At 36.3% G+C, this 16,981-nt stretch overlaps 1 non-coding gene across 1 annotated transcript; it reads left to right on the forward strand.

Moving 5' to 3' along the window:
* The first annotated feature begins 6,352 nt into the window (after window positions 1-6,352).
* On the forward strand, window positions 6,353-6,423 carry TRNAD-GUC (transfer RNA aspartic acid (anticodon GUC)). The gene has a single exon. It is a non-coding gene; the product is annotated as a tRNA-Asp (tRNA).
* Window positions 6,424-16,981: the final 10,558 nt, after the last annotated feature.

A 16,981-nucleotide genomic window follows, 5' to 3' on the forward strand; every position in this document is an offset into this window, starting at 1 on the left:
TTTCTCATAAATTTATCTTTTTTTTTTTTGTTGAATTATTATCACTATCAACAACAACAAAATCCACATTAGACAACTACGATACAGATAGCGCTAATGAAGGTGGACAGTTACATAGCCTAATTGTGCAACCTCACTCAGTACCTTGTTGTAATTGGCTGGACTGGAAACGGTTTCATATGCAGGACCAAATTCAAAATGCAGCGTGTGCGAACGTGAGACAGACAGGAGGTTTATATACAACTGTTTTAATGTTGTTATTAATGTTCTTCAAGGCAGGAGCAAGTCCCACCCTGAAAGGGAACCGTCTGACCTCAAAACGGGTATCAAAACTCTTATTTCTCTATTCTGAAATGGGAAGAGAAACAAGGATTTAACATCCATGTGACATTTGTTTACGGCTATCATTTCTATGCACAGCCTAGTATTAACATTCTGTTTTTTATTATATATTTTTAGTGCATAAAATTCTATTCCTATCATCATCACCTTTTTTGTTTGGAATGTTGGAGTGTAACAATAACTTGCAATGAGAACTTACTATAGAAGGATTGTATCAAGTCAACTGTGAAATTAACATTGAGCGAATGATATAATTAGGGGATAATGTTCTTTTTTTTGTATTTACTGTGTCTTTTGTATTTTATTGCGTGTGTATATTTTTATTTATATACTGTATTACCTTTATATTTATTATTTGGATTATTTGGTGCAGCTTCAACAAGAAATTGAATTGTTTATACTGTATATATATATATATATATGTGTGTGTGTGTGTGTGTGTGTGTGTGTGTGTGTCACTGTGCGTGTGTGTTTTTCATATCTCCCTTTTATTTTATTTGTATTATTTTTGTGAAATTTGGTATAAAGTTGGATTAGTTGAATCTGTGAGTTGGAAAAGGGGTCAAGTCCATTATTTTTCAAAATGGCGTTTATTGGCGATACCTGACTGCTATGTCTGTACCCATCGTTTGGTATAACAAGGGGTCATGTCCCGTCCACAGAAGTGTGCGTTAGATTAGTATTGAGTTGGAGAAGGGGTCATGTCCGGAGATGACCCTTTTTCGAAGTATTCCATGGTAAGATATTAGGTGTCGCACATGTCACGGAATTGTGTAGGCCTATAGTCAGAACTTCCATTTTGTTTTAAACTGTTTATGGCATCTGTTGTGTTAAGTTCAGTGAGTGAAACTTCTCTGGTGCAGAGTTTATTAGTCGATAACAATGAGTAGTGACAATGATACATCCAGCAGTAGTGGAAATGTGTTACGGCGAAAACGTCGACGTCGCGATGTGATAAACTATTCACCGTACAAGAAGAAAATTGCACAAGTTAAAGGACAACCTTTCACAATATCTAGGGGGAAACATATTCCACCTCACAAGACTGGGTCTGACTGTTCGTAAGTACTTGTGTATGCTATTGACGCGTAACACTAGCGGATTGTTTACTTTATTAGTTATCACACGTACCACTTATCCACTAGAGATTATGTTTGTGTACGTGTCGTGTTTTACTTACAGGTGTCAAATGAGATGCTTTGATGCATTTTCCAGTGAACAAAAAACGCAGATAATTAGCAGAATCAATGAATGTGACAACAAAAATGATCAAGACAAGTATTTACAATGCCTCATTCAGTATCACGCTGTTGAAAGACACAGAAGCCGGAATAAAACAACGGAATCTACCCCAAAACCTAAGACATATTCGTATGAATATTATGTGAAGGTGAGCGGTGAAACAGTGAAAGTATGTAAAGCAGCATACATAAACTTACACGGTATTTCAAAGAAACGAGTAGAGCGTTTGCAAAAGCTGCTGGTTCAAGAAAAATTACCGAAAGATCAACGAGGTAGAAGTGCCAGTTCCCGACATAATGTCATACCAGGAGACATTTTCCTCTCAATCCATGACTTCATAAAGTCGATTCCTGTGCACGATGTGCATTACAGTGACACAAAGAAGTACTATATTTCAAACAATTTGAATATGAAAATTCTGCACAACATGTTTATCACGAAAAATCCTCAGATTGGGGTGAAATATGACTTCTTTGTGAGGTACATGCATGAAAATTTCAACATCGGGTTTGGGCAACCGCAAGTTGATGTTTGTGGTTACTGTGAAGAAAGGAAGACAAAATTGCGGAATCCTGCATTATGTGATGCAGTGAAAAGGGTTGCTGCTGGTGAACTGAGTATTCATAATCGTAGAGCAAAGAAATTCTACCACAAAATGCAGGAAATTCAGCAATTGTGCAAAGAAAGAGACGATGTGGCAGGCTTTGTCTTTGATTCTTCTGCTACCACACATTCCTGTCCAAGAGATTTTCTACTATCGGCAGCTGAGGGTGTACGAATTTTGTGTTCATAATTGGAAATCGGGCGAAGCATACATTTATTCCTACCATGAGGGTCTTGCTAAAAAAAAGACCAAATGAAGTACGGTATGTACTTGTTTGTTGCACTGCATAATGGAAAACGTAACTTCTTATGTGAAGCAGTTGTATTTGCTTGCTGATAACTGCCCTGGCCAAAACAAGAATCATACCGTTCTTAGATTCCTGCTAACAATGCCGCATCTTATTCCAGAGATACATTATTGCTTTCCCGTGCATGGTCACTCATTCAATGCGTGTGATCGCGACTTTAGTGTCGCAAAAAGGAAAATAAAACGAGAGGACAGGATATATACTCCAGAGGAGTATGAAACTTAGATAAGTTCATCGGGTCAGAAGAATAACTTCAGAGTCATAAACCTGGAAACAGAAGATATTCTGAACTTCAAGTCGTGGTGGCCAAATCACTACAAAAGGAATGTTACCTCAGTTTGCTCTTATGGTAGCAAAACAAAAGTAAAGTTTCAGATATCTATGTACAGCCACTTCACTTTCCGTTGCGATTGTCCCGGAATCATTGAAGCCAGCACATCCATTGATGACCTCTCTATAGTACAGTTTTCACTGCTCGAAGGAGAATGTAACGCAGATCTTCCAGATCAAGAAGCATATAGTGAACCTGTTCCAATATACAGGAAGAAACTAGATAATGTAAAGGAAATTCTGCAATACATACCTGACGAGCACAAACCATTTTATGACAGTATCTGCCAGTGGCCAGCAAAAGATGGAGAAGATAAAGATGACTGAAATATACCTACCACTGTCTGCATTTGTGACTGTATTTTGGGTACATTATGAATAAACTTGTATGCACAAAACACTCTTTCATTGATATCTAACGTACGAAACATATAGTCTTGCATAACATGATCATTCCCCTGCAAACAGATGGCTAGTGGCCTCATCAAAGTCATAAAGTTCGAAAAGGGGTCATCTCCAGCACGTTTAAACTGGATTACTGACCACACTCAATGTCTAAATTAACTTGTAATAGTGTATATTGTTTCACCCTGGAACCCATTGCTTCGTAGCAACTCCACGACACCATGCTTAAACCCTTTGTGTAGTAAAACAGTTTTTTGTCTCTCCTGAACAATTTACTTTTCAGGACATGACCCCTTTTCCAACTCAACGATTCAGTTATAATAGTGGTAATCAATGATAACGGTAGTAATAATAATAACTATTGTTTCACTATTTTATTATTAGTAGGTATTATTTTCGTTTTGAAGACTCAAACTGTGCATAGCTACAGCACGAATGGCCGTACGAGCTCGTGCGAAGGATCTTGTATACAATGAGTTTGTATAATTTGTTATGCATCAATAAATGCACTTATCTATCTATCTATCTATCTATCTATCTATCTATCTATCTATCTATCTATCTATCTATCTATCTATCTATCTATCTATCTATCTATCTAACTATCTATCTATCTATCTATCTATCTATCTATCTATCTATCTATCTATCTTGTTAAAACTTGTTACATTCTAAGTACGGTTTGCTTACATTTAAAAATAATTACAATTTCTGTTTACTTACATTTAAAAATGATTGCGTTAAATAATTGATTAAATGACGATCTTACTCGTGTTAATTATGTACGCATGTGTGGCTTACAGCTGTTTCGGTGTTACTTGACACCATCCTCAGAGCCTACTAGATCTCGGCGCTATCTGAACTTCGCTGCCTGTTGTGTGGGTGCGTTCGTGTTAAATAGTGTGTGTGTTCTGAAATTGGTCTCTGTGTCGATCAATTTCAGAACACACACACTATTTGACACAACTCTTCATCACACGAACGCACCCACACAACAGGCAGCGAAGTTCAGATAGCGCCGAGATCTAGTAGGCTCTGAGGATGGTGTCAAGTAACACCGAAACAGCTGTAAGCCACACATTCTTACATAATTAACACGAGTAAGACCGCCATTTAATCAATTATCTATATTCATGTGTTAAAAGTAGTGTACGAAAGATTCAACATTGATGATTACGTTGTTAGGTAGAAAAAAACATTATATCTGTGTCCTGGATTGAATTCTATATAAAATTAGAATACTTGAATTGTATTCCAATATCAAACACTGAACCATGCGAGTTCACTTAACTCTTTCCCACTATATCATTTAACCTCACCTTATCTTCACGATAATTTTATTTAGTTAGGCCCTATATCATAATATGGTATTGAAAATGTATTATGCTTTTGACCATTGTGATGTTAATTTCAATGGTAAAAAAGAAATATTAAAAATCAAGTAATTTTGTTGTAAAACAGTAAATATATACCTGAAAATGCAATTTGCTTACGTAATAGCGACATATCGATAAAATCGTTCGATATATCGATACATTTTTGCAATATAGCCTATATCGATTATCAAAATTAGGTTTCCAATACATTGAAATATCAATATAACGATATTTAATTTATTTCCTTCATCACTATAATTACCTCGATCAATCTTCATTAGCAGTGATAAAATTCCAATCTAGGTCTCCTCTGGATAATCCACCATTCCGTTCTACTTCATACAGAAAGATATGACAAATGTCTTCTCAGAATCTCCTCAAATCATTATTATCTTACTACTTTTCAACTAGAGTAGCAGTATAACCCAACAACATAGGAAAATGTGCTCTGAGTAACTGCCCAACCACTGAAGACGACATTCAATACCCATCCCAGAAAACGGATGTTGCTATCGGGAGAAGCACGAAATATGTTGCAAGCACATGCACAAAATTCCTCTGAAATATATACACTTGTAAAGTAGCTCTCGGGTAGAGGAATGACCAGTAACTTATTGGTAACATAATAGGCAAAGCTCTCCAGTGTTTGCTCCTTGTCTTTCGTACTCTGGCTCAGATTATCGAATCAGGCACAAAGGGCGATTGTGCCACCCGACCCTTCTCTCTAAGTGGGTGCTCCAGTGTCTGGTTCAAAGCCTCGTTTAAGAGCACATCGGGTAGCACAAGAGAAATAAAATTCTTAAACTATGGCATTGAAATCTGGTCCTAGCGCTTTCAGCAGCAAATTACACAATTTTAATTACAATTTTTTAATTAATCAGTTGGCATTTTTCTTGAAATGAAGCAAACGTACTCTATTGCATAATTCTGTCAGCTGTGAATGTATACTGTGTTCAATCCAATTTTGCTACACAAATGTCACCCATACGTTTTTAATTAATTCTGGCTCTTTTTCTCACAATGAAGACCAATCACTTTAGTGCGTAGTCTTTAGGTACAGATTCTTAAATATTAAACTGCATAATCAAATCCATATTAAACGACGTCTTACAGCGATAATAGAGGCATTCTAGATTCATAATGGGAGGATGAAGTATTATAAACTTCCGGAACCGGAATTTGAACCCAGGTTTTCAGCTCTACATGCTGACTCTCTATGCACTAAACCACACCAGATTCCCATCCCGATATCGGATCAAATTCTCTCAGTTTCAGTTCCACTTCTTGGGTTCTCTCTAGTGGCCTACCCTCATGCACTGCATCATAGATGTGTGACAGTGGCACAATGTCCACACATGTGCAGAGGTGCACTCGTTATGAGTGACTAAATGGCCGGAATCCAACGGAATAAGCGCCGTCTTAAATCACTAAGTGATTATTTTTCGCATATCATATATTATTATGATGTACCGAAGTACATATGATATTTCCGTGCAGATATTCTGCGTCATTATATGATGAAAGATGAGTGGAACGGAGAAACATTCTCTCCAGCACCGGGATTTGAACCCGGGTTTTCAGCTCTACATGCTCACGCTCTATCCACTAAGCCATACCGGATTCCCATCCCTATGTCGGATCGAATCCCTGGACATTTTGCCACTGTCATACATCTATGACGCAGTGCATGAGGGTAGGCCACCAGAGAGAACCCAAGAGGTATTCAATCCGACATCGGGATGGGAATCCGGTGTGGCTTAGTGGATAGAGCGTCAGCACGTCGAGCTGAAACCCGGGTTCAAATCCCGGTGCCGGAGAGAATTTTTTTTCCGTTCCACTCATCTTTCATTGTGTAATGACGCAGAATATCTGCACGGAAGTATCATATGTACTTCGGTACATCATAATAATATATTATAAATTTGGTTCAACCAAAATCATTAACTATAAACTCCAAAAACTGCACTCTTAGTGTCAATAAAGACATGATATTGAATTAATACAGAATATCCGAAAGTGACCTCAATTTAATATCTGTGCTAAAATTTGAAAGTAGCAACTACAGTAGAAGCAAAAAAGGAGCAGAATTAATAATATAATGAGCGATATTAGCAATTGTGTTAGAAAATACGAGTATAGTATTAATCATCATCATCGCCTATGAGGTTCCAATCTATCTTCGGACATTTGACTAAGAAACATCTTGTTATACTGTATGTCGTAACATTTTGCGTTGTCTGCACTTCCTAACATATTCTTTTCCATTGCTTTTATCACGCGTTTGGTTTTTCCAATTAAACATTTTTACTTTCATTATTATCTTGACTTTTCGCTTGCGATAAATACGTATAGGTCTCCTTGCAACATCTTTGACTCCATAACAAAGCAATACTGACTCTTGTAAAAGTTATGAATTTCATACCTCACATATAGGCATAGCTATAATGCATTTTTCAATGTCTTAATTTTTAGTGGCCAGGACTATGTAAATGAACCAGTCTAGCACACAATAAGCGTATTAATTTCCTTTTACACACATTTCACTTAGAAACTGCCATCTATCGGCTGAAGCAATTACGATTGCATTGCCACTGTCCCCCACAATCAACTTCAGACATTTTATCTTATAAAAGATGTTATAAATTCTTTCTAGCTTGTAGATCGAAGTCAGATGTTTCACGTAAAAATTGGAGGTAGAATTAAAATTGGAAATACAGGCAGAAAGTGAATTTAAACTACTTGTTTCTTGTGCTACATTATGGCAGATTAACAATCCCAGAGAAGATAATTGTGAAATGTTATAATGAAGGTATTGGTGAAGAAAATGTACGTAACTCTAACCTGATACGAAATCCATATTTTCTTACCTACCATCAAAATGCCTTTTCTTATTTTTATAAAGCTTTCAATTTTCTTTTTCTCTAATGCTTACTTTCTTTACTTTGACAATGTACTCCACTTGACGTCTTTCTTCTTCTTTCCACCTGACACTATTATGTCTTATTCCTTTCCTATTTTAACCCGTTCCAAATCCCTACGCGCCAAACCAATTCTCTTCTGTCTTCAGAGAAGCGCCCGCAAGGAATGTCCATATATAAATTGTGAATATATCATGAAGCATACATTTTCAAAAGACGATCCGTTCCTTTCCCTTCCCATTTCTTCTCACCTACTCCCTTGGGCTTCTGGGTAGCCTTACCTATTTTGTATACCGCCTTTTCGGACAAGTCAGATTCTTATCTGGGGTAACATCAGAGGAGGCTATATAATTCAGAACTACTGGCAGACAAATGCACTCTACCTTCAATATATTTTACGTTCTTCCGCTGTTCTAGCCAGGGGTGTATTACATGTGAGCCACCTGGAATCAAACTGTACTTTCTACAGATTATGAAATACCGGTATGGGATTATGATATGTTTCAATGCAGAATTTTGCAGGGAATGTGATAGACTTCTCGTTTGGAGTCAAACTGGAATTTATCTTCCTTATCAGTAGTCAAATCACCGTGTGGTGTCTTACTACTCTAGTTTTTCGTATTTTCTTAAAAATCAGATTTTTGGATAAAATGGAGTTTAATTCTAGGCTACTCATGTGGTATTTTCCTGGCGTAATCACGTAAGATTTATTGAAAGAATGATGAGCTTAGCAGAAAATACTGTACACAGCAAACATACGCTCCTTGTAAGTAAGGCCTACTATTCAAGTTTTCTTCGACGAAAACATCCAACGTATTGTTTTGCTACAAATTATTTTTTACCTAAATTATTATATTTGTCTAATTTAAAGTGCGTTTCTTGAATTGTCTTTATCATAAACACAGAATTCACTTCAAAGATTAAATTGTGTCGCAAAATGAAAGAAATTCTTATGGACTTAAGCCCCATACATGAAATCGTATTCATTGCAAGTTACAGATGTTTTTGCATTGCAGCAACAATAAGCTAACATTCAATTAATGCACTTTAAAATAGATCTACAGTTACTCTCTTTAAAATTCGTCCACTTAGGTTTGTAACTAACAATTAATATTTGAGGAGAAAAATTCGCTCCGGCGCCGGGGATCGAACCCGGGTCGTTGGTTCTACGTACCAAGCGCTCTGACCACTGAGCTACGCCGAATTCAATCCACAGCACCGGATCGAACCTTCCTCCTTCAATGTTTCCCTTTTGGCTAGGCATATATGTTGACATCAGGCCAAAAGGGAAACATTGGAAGAGGAAGGTTCGATCCGGTGCTGTGGATTGAATTCGGCATAGCTCAGTGGTCAGAGCGCTTGGTAAGTAGAACCAAGGACCCGAGTTCGATCCCGGCGCCGGAGCGAGTTTTTCTCCTCAAATATTGTCAATTAATTACAGAGATTATTCTGTAGGACAAATTAAAAAAAAAATCTTTAATGTTTGTAACTAAATTAATGTTTATTCTTATTATCTTAATGACAAAATGAACAACAAAAAATATAAAGTCAACAATTCCTCTTTCAAGATACTACTAAAAATTGATCAGTCTATCCTTCATTATAAAGCACAAAAACAAATTCATAACAAAACATTGACAATTATCACAGTCACTTTAATATTCGGCCACTTCAACTTTCAATTAAATTCATCCACTGTAGAAACTAAACAAATAACATTTAGTGATCTGTAGCATATCCTCTTCCTCTTAAAACCTCTCTCAAGCGTTGTGGCACAATTATAAAAGTATCTCTTAATGTTTTCAGTGGGTATTTTAGCCCATTTCTTCTTTATCTTTTCTTCTAATTCACCTTTTGATTTTGAAGGCGTTTTTCGTGTTCGTGATTTCAGATCAGCACAGAGATTTTATATGGTGTTCAGGTCAGGGCTTTGAGGAGGAGTGTCAATAATTTAGAGACAATTATACAGGAGCCAGTTCCTCACAAGATAGGATTTGTGTTTAGGGTCGTTATTCTGGTAAAATTTAAATGTGTCCCTTATGCCCAATTTATCTGGACTTCTGTGTAAGTGTTGCTTCAATATACGATGATAGTCTTCCTTCTTCATTAACCCCTCGATTAGTGTCGCCTTTCCAACTCCTGCTGCAGAGATTCAACCTCAGATCATAATGCTGTCTCCTCCATACTTCACAGTGGGCTGCAAATTCTTTATTTCAAGTTCTTCGTTTGGTTTCCGCCATATTTATCTTGCCAACCGAATCAAAAACATTAGACTTGCTCTCGTCTGAAAAAATTACGCCATTCCACCAAGAAACATCTTTATTTACATATGATCGTAACAACATCACAATTTAACAGGAATGACTTGTAAGACTACATTTTCTTCTGCCAACGGTCACATATTTATCGGTTTATCATATATCATATCTGGGGAACGAATTTCTAGTTTCGTACTTATTTTGATTGCTACGTCCTAGATGTATATTATTCAGATGTCTGTACGTTTACTGTACACAGGATTCTCCTATTCAAATTCTATAGAACCTAAAACGTCTAAATGAGCCATCAACTCTTATAAATACCTAAAAACTCTGTTTGTGCTTTTTCATATATCTATTAAAATAAATATACCGATACTAAAAATGTAAAAATGTCCCCCCGCCCAAGTTATAAAAGTGCTATTTTATATGTTAAGAAAAAATCTGCTAGAAACACTGATCTAAGTTCGTTCCATATTGGATTTAGAAAGGGAAGGAAGAAGATTTTACCTGAAAACTCTGTTTGTGCTTTTTCGTATATCTGTTAAAATAAATATACCGATACTAAAAATGTAAAAATGTCCCCCCTCCCAAATTATAAAAGTGCTATTTTAAATGTTAAGAAAAAATCTGCTAGAAACACTGATCTAAGTTCGTTCCATATTGGTTTTAGAAGGGGAGGGAAGATTTTACCTAATTTCCAATAGTCTAAATTCGTCCGGAAAAGTCAATCCTAGCATAAAAGGGGTGATAGGTTTTTCAGCTTGGGCTATAGTTTACAAATTAATTTTCGCGTGAGTGCACTCCCGTTATGAGAAATGAAACTGACCAATCAGCAATCAGCGTCTTTCACTGAATAGCATTTCAATCATCAATTCAATAGCACTCACTCTGAGCACCAGTTCTTTGTGCATACAGTCCCCTAGAATTCAATATTTGTGGAAATTTTTATAATTAATATTTGTTAATTTTATATAAATTCCTGAAAGTATTAAATTTGATTTTACAAAGCTCTAAATCTTTCTTTTTAGCCCCTAGATATCCGTTCCCTAATCACATCGTATTAGTGTGTTGCACTACTGGTACATTATTCAACAGAACATGGAGTTCGTCGATTCTGAATACAGTGTAATGTACTATATCAACCAACAATCCAACACGGATCTCTCCCAACGTCTTGTCACATGTGTAGCATCAATATGTTGTCAAATGGCCGGCACAGTTGCTACCAGATTTGCTTACGACCAGATGTGACCTCGCATCCTGTTGGTAGTGTGGTTATCTTGTCATGTTAGAGCATTCACCCTTTCCAGCTAAATATGTATAAAACTACACTTCGTTCCTGCTTTTACAGTATTATCTTCCAGATTCACATAAACATTCTAAACTTATGGGTATACATAGCAACTTATACAGGGACATTTTATTTTTACTAACGTTTCTAATATTAACCTGGCTAACCTTTTGGATTAAAGGTTGAGAACCAGAAACACTATTTGCTACCCCCTTCCACGACTGGAGTTCGATGATACTGGCGTAAAATACAAACAAATCACCTTACTAGGTATAGGAGGGAAGAAAAGTATTTCATCCATTTAGGTAAACTAGAAAATATCGCGATTTTGAGTTTGGTAATTTTCATTAGGTTCTTGTTTAATCAAAATACAATACTGTATTCACAATAAGCGTTTTTATTCACGAACTGAGCTACCATTCGGACGTACTGTATTCATTACAGGACATTAGCGTACGTTATAGAGAATGAAGTTAAATTGAAAAATAATAATCATTTGGATATTTAAATACGTTTTTTTTAAATGATGGCAGTTCATTTCGATACAGGCTTCAGTTCTAATGTGCACATTATCGCACTATGGACTATTATAACTAATTCCAATTACCAGTTTTGTCCTTTGTACTAGTATTTGATGTTGAAATAATTCTGTACCTACTCTATAAAAGAGTACCTTACGTACTGTAAATTCAATCTTGACTTCTGTCCGATCCGAAAAGATAAAATTACTCAGACATGCTACCTACTATCCGTCCAAGTGGTTTTGTAGCAAGGTCGCAGAAAGGGGGGAAATCACGTGTCAGTTAATTACTTCACGAGGCCCTTTTATTTGTTATTTAAAACAGTTCTATAATACTTATTACGTAGACGTCCATTTCCTAACTGAAATTAATGTTTTCAGAAAAGAGCTAAGACAGCCCAGCCACTAGCCTTTACAGAGGGGCGAGCAGAAGCGGGTGGGGGAAACCGGGATGCGACGTAGGCAAACGAACGATGGTACCTGTGCGAAAATATGATTCAATATTGAAAGCCCTTTCGTCACTGGAAAACGCGAACATGTTTCTGGAACGTACCATACTAACTCTATATACGCGGCCTTGGTTCTGTGTTGGAAGTTTACTAGTAGATGAGGTGGGAGTGAAGTACATTAAAAAATTCAGGTACAATAAAAATTGAAGTACAAATAAAATGATGTCCCTGTACATATAAATCTTGCTTGTTTTTTCTCTATTCTTAAAATGTCTTATCTCCTTTTATATTATTCTAGCTGTTATTTTATATTTAGAAGAGTAGAGCAAATCCATCTCTAACAGATTGCTAGATATTTTAGATTCGTAAAATGGTAGTAGAATACTGTACTTTCAACAACAAAATTAAACTTATTAATTTATTTTACTGCTTTCATTATTGTTTCCCTGTCACCACCGAATAATAACTTAGAAAAATTAGTTCCCACTTCTACCTTACAATAGATATCTAATTTATATGTGAATGCATATTCAATGTGCTTTTACATAATATGATAATGATACGAAGTTCTGAGTACGTTTTCAATTCGCCTCTATCCGAATATTAAGTATTGTAATGAAAATAATCATTACATGTTTTCCTTATTTCATACTTTACGATTTTAGTATGTTTCATGCATATATATATATATATATATATATATATATATATACACACCGTGTCCCACTTAGAGGGATCCAGAAATAAATGCTCACCTTATAAAATCAGATGAAGATATTGTTTTCATTTATATCTGACAAGATGCAGAAGGTGTCCAAGTTTATGCACAATTATTTAAAAACAGTTGCTTGTTTATGCGCACTAACATTTATCGTCTGGCTCCAGTCAGCAAAACATCCCGTCATTGGACCATTCTTCTTCATCGAGGCGACAGTCACAGGGAATGTGTATCTGGACATGTTGCAGAACTTTTGTTGTTGATCAACCCCTACCAGAATCGGTTCTTATACCTAGCACAGTAATTTTAACACGATTGTAACTATCATATCTAATCCACAAATGTTATGGAACTCTTTGCAGAAGGCTGAGTACCTTTTAGATGTCGTCAGTGTAGCTCGAGGCGCACACATCGAGTTGCACTGACCATTCTCCGAAACTCGGAGAGTTTTTACATCAAGTTATGTAAAAAGATATGCAAATAAACTATTATTTACACTTGAAATTATAACTTATTTCTCTATCCCTCTAAACGGGACACGGTGTATATAAAACGATTTTAAAGCGTAAGAAACGAACAATTATTGCATTACTGTTTGCTTGTATGGTGTAAACATTATTTCACACAATAGTTAACAATTTGATGTATTAAACTGTATGTTGCTATAATTGTTACTGTTATACATTATATAAAATACAAAAAATTGTGATGTACTGAAGTACGTATGATATTTCCGTGCAGGAATTCTGCGTGATTTAAGACGGCGCTCATTTCGTTGGATCCCGGACACTTAGTCACTCGTAATGAGTGCACCTCTACACATTAGTGTGTCGGACATCGTGCCACTGTCAAACATCTGTGACACTGTGCATGAGGGTTGGCCACTAAAGGGAAACTAAGAGGTGGAACTTAAACTGAGAGGATTCAATCCGGCATCGGAACTGGAATCCGATGTGGCTTAGTGGATAGAGCGTCAGCACATAGAGTTGAAAACCCGGGTTCGAGTCCCGGTGCCGGAGAGAATTTTTCTCCACTCCACTCATCCTTCATTAACATTGAAAGATATGGAAGTACAGTCTCCCCTTATGATTGTCATACTTAAAAATTTCGTCATAATCCACATTGGAAATCTTTAAATTAAAATGATGACTTCGTTGTATATTCTCCAGAATTTAACTACGTAAGGCCATTTCATACTTTTTTAAAAACTACAGAAAGATTTGAGGAGCAACTCTTCAAAACGCATAATGTCCATCCATAGACAAAATTGAGTTTCATATGAAATCGTATACTTTTTGACATGCCCTACACGCTCCTACATTCAGATTTCAACCAAACGAATTTTAACACTTTTAATAGAGCTTCGAAATGTAGTGGACATACCGAATATAATTTTGTCCTCTAGTGTGAATGCATCGAATAGAATTTTGTCCATTTCTCCTTAAACTAATGTTTTCCTTCCGACACGAAATAACGTGGCAACCATGTTACACTGGAATTTAAATTTAAACAATCAACGGAAGCATACAACAATGTTAGTGTTGACTTCAATTAATAATTTTTATTTACATTTATATACGTTGTCGAGATATTTTTCATTCTCATTGTAAATTAAAGTTGTTTGGTGGATGTTTCTGTACTTTTCACTGTCAGAACAATGGATCATATGATGCAGAGTTCTAGTGCTGTTGGAGAAGAAAAAGATTAAGGCACAAGGAAACGGATGAAGAGAAAATCAAAAAGAAAAATTGAACATGACAACAGGTAAGAACAATGTAATATGGTATTTTAGGGCCAGAAAATATTAAAGGAGATTAAAAATACATGACTCTGCTTACAAAATTGAAGTATCAGCTTTTAATTAATTAATTAATTAATTAATTAATTCATTCATTCATTCATTTAGTTTTGTTCCTTTCCATTACAGGTTTCGAGACAACGATCCTCAACTCAACTCATGAAATTAGATCCTCAATGCCAACATAGAGTAGGACGTTTCCGATGTTGTTCTATTCCGATAAACAGCCTGCACAGAGCAAAAATGAAATGAATATTGCCACAGACATGAATAAAAAGAATAAGCTAATGACTGAACTTGGATCACACAAACTGAACGCAAAATCCCTTCATAAATTAATGAGGCTTAACCCTAATAATAGCAAGACATTAGCATTTGATTTGCAACAGGTTCAACCATTGTCAAAATTAAACATTGGAGAGGCGTATTATGTCAGAATAGCTCTTTACAGTTTGTGTGTAACAAACATAGAAGCCACAGAGCCTATATTTTACATTTGGAATGAAACGCAAGCAGGTAGAGGGGCGGAGGAAGTTTCTTCAGCCATCATCGATTTCTTAAATAAGATAGACCATATCTGCAAAAACAGCGCTCAACGAGCGCGCGCGTTTACCGCTCCCCGAAACGGAGAGGAAGATACGTCAGAATGACACAGACTTGCTGAAGGTAGAGGAGAGGGAAACGACCACTCAGTTATGTAGTGGAGTGCAGTATGTAGGCCTATTCTCAGTAACTGTTTCACGTTGCTTACCTACTGCTACAGTACAGTATGGAGGAATCTAAAAGACGGAACATAACATTTAACATTTAACGATTTACAGCTCGAACTCATTGATCTTCAATGTGACCTAAGGGCTAAAGATCGTTTGAATAATACTACTAGGCTGATTGAGTTTTACAAGACTAAATATTAGCAATAATGTCACGGCTACACAGGCTGGCTGTGAAAATGATGGCTATGTTTGGCTCAACATTTATATTTGTGAGCAACTGTTTTCTATAATCAACTTTAATAAAGGCAGACATCGAACATCTGTAACTGATGTTTCATTACGATCAGTATGCTACCTTTCATTTCAGCTGCCTACTGCATAAAACCTGGTTTTGATGTACTGATAAATAAAAATATAACAAAATGATATAGGTATAGAATTTCTATTATTTCTGTAAAATAAATATTTATTTATTAATTAATAATAGTCTAAGATTGTTTTGCAAACATTGAACGGGAATTCATTTCATAAGCACTCGTAATAGTGCTTCCTTTTGTGTATATTTTGTACAAGATCACCCATTCTTCCAGTCCACCCTTTCACACAGCGCAGCCAATATCTGCATTCCGCTTATGAGCTGTGAGCCGGCTCGGAGAGCGCAAACCCTGTGCAGGCCTGAGATAGACATTGATAACTCAATAATTAGTCTAAGATTTTTTGCCTACGGATGCGCTGGTCAGAATAAAAATAAACTTACTTTTGAGTAATGTTTCACTATAATCTTTGAGCACAATTTTCATCAAATATCACCTGTCGTGCTTGAATGCCTGAAGTGATGTAGTCAAACATAACACAGAATTGGACTTAGTGAGTGAGAGGTTCTGTTTATGAAATACCTAGTTCATCAGCTGTGTTTGTAGACGAGATCTGTTTGCCGGCATTCAGTAATCAACTGTTCAACAGGCGTGAATATGGCTTTATTCTCTAATTAACCCTCCCCCCCCCCCCAACTATCAAGAGTGTTCCTATGCAGTCAGGCAACAATAAGCTTCGTACAAGCCGGTCGAATGCAGTTAACGACACCCGAGGTAAGACGTAGTCACTAACAGTGTTTATATCGCCTGAGAATTACTTGGACCCCAGTAACTTGACAGTATAGCAATTTACAAGGAAACAAGTCGATAAGAATTCCCCTCGGAGCTGGTCTCTACGCCACCATGCAAGGCAAGGATATGACAGGCTTGGAATTACATGACCTATGGCTTCACAACGCCGGGTATTGCAATTAGGAAACAACTGTGACTCCAGAAATTGCTTTCCAGACCAGAAATAAATGGCATCTCCATACACGACCCCGGTCTTACATACAGACTGGTTCATTCTAAACTCCCTCATCTCAGGTACTGTACAATAGAAACTACTAAGGAACAAATTTTGATATCGAGGACAAAGCAAAGTTATTCTGAAATGAGGAGTTCAACGAGACTGAGTTATAAGTAGATAATATAGTGATTAGAGAAAATTTTAGTGCATAGAATTTAATGACGTTTTCTTAGCGACCTGAACATCAAAAGAAAGCTGAATTTTCATTAGATGTACTGTATTTCTGCAAACTTTTATAAATAAGATTCTGAACCATGAAGAGTGCATATAAAGATATTATTATAAAAACAGTCCTACTTATAATTACTTACTGGCTTTTAAGTA

Source organism: Periplaneta americana, chromosome 11, assembly GCF_040183065.1.
Source record: "Periplaneta americana isolate PAMFEO1 chromosome 11, P.americana_PAMFEO1_priV1, whole genome shotgun sequence".
Lineage (NCBI taxonomy): Eukaryota > Metazoa > Arthropoda > Insecta > Blattodea > Blattidae > Periplaneta > Periplaneta americana.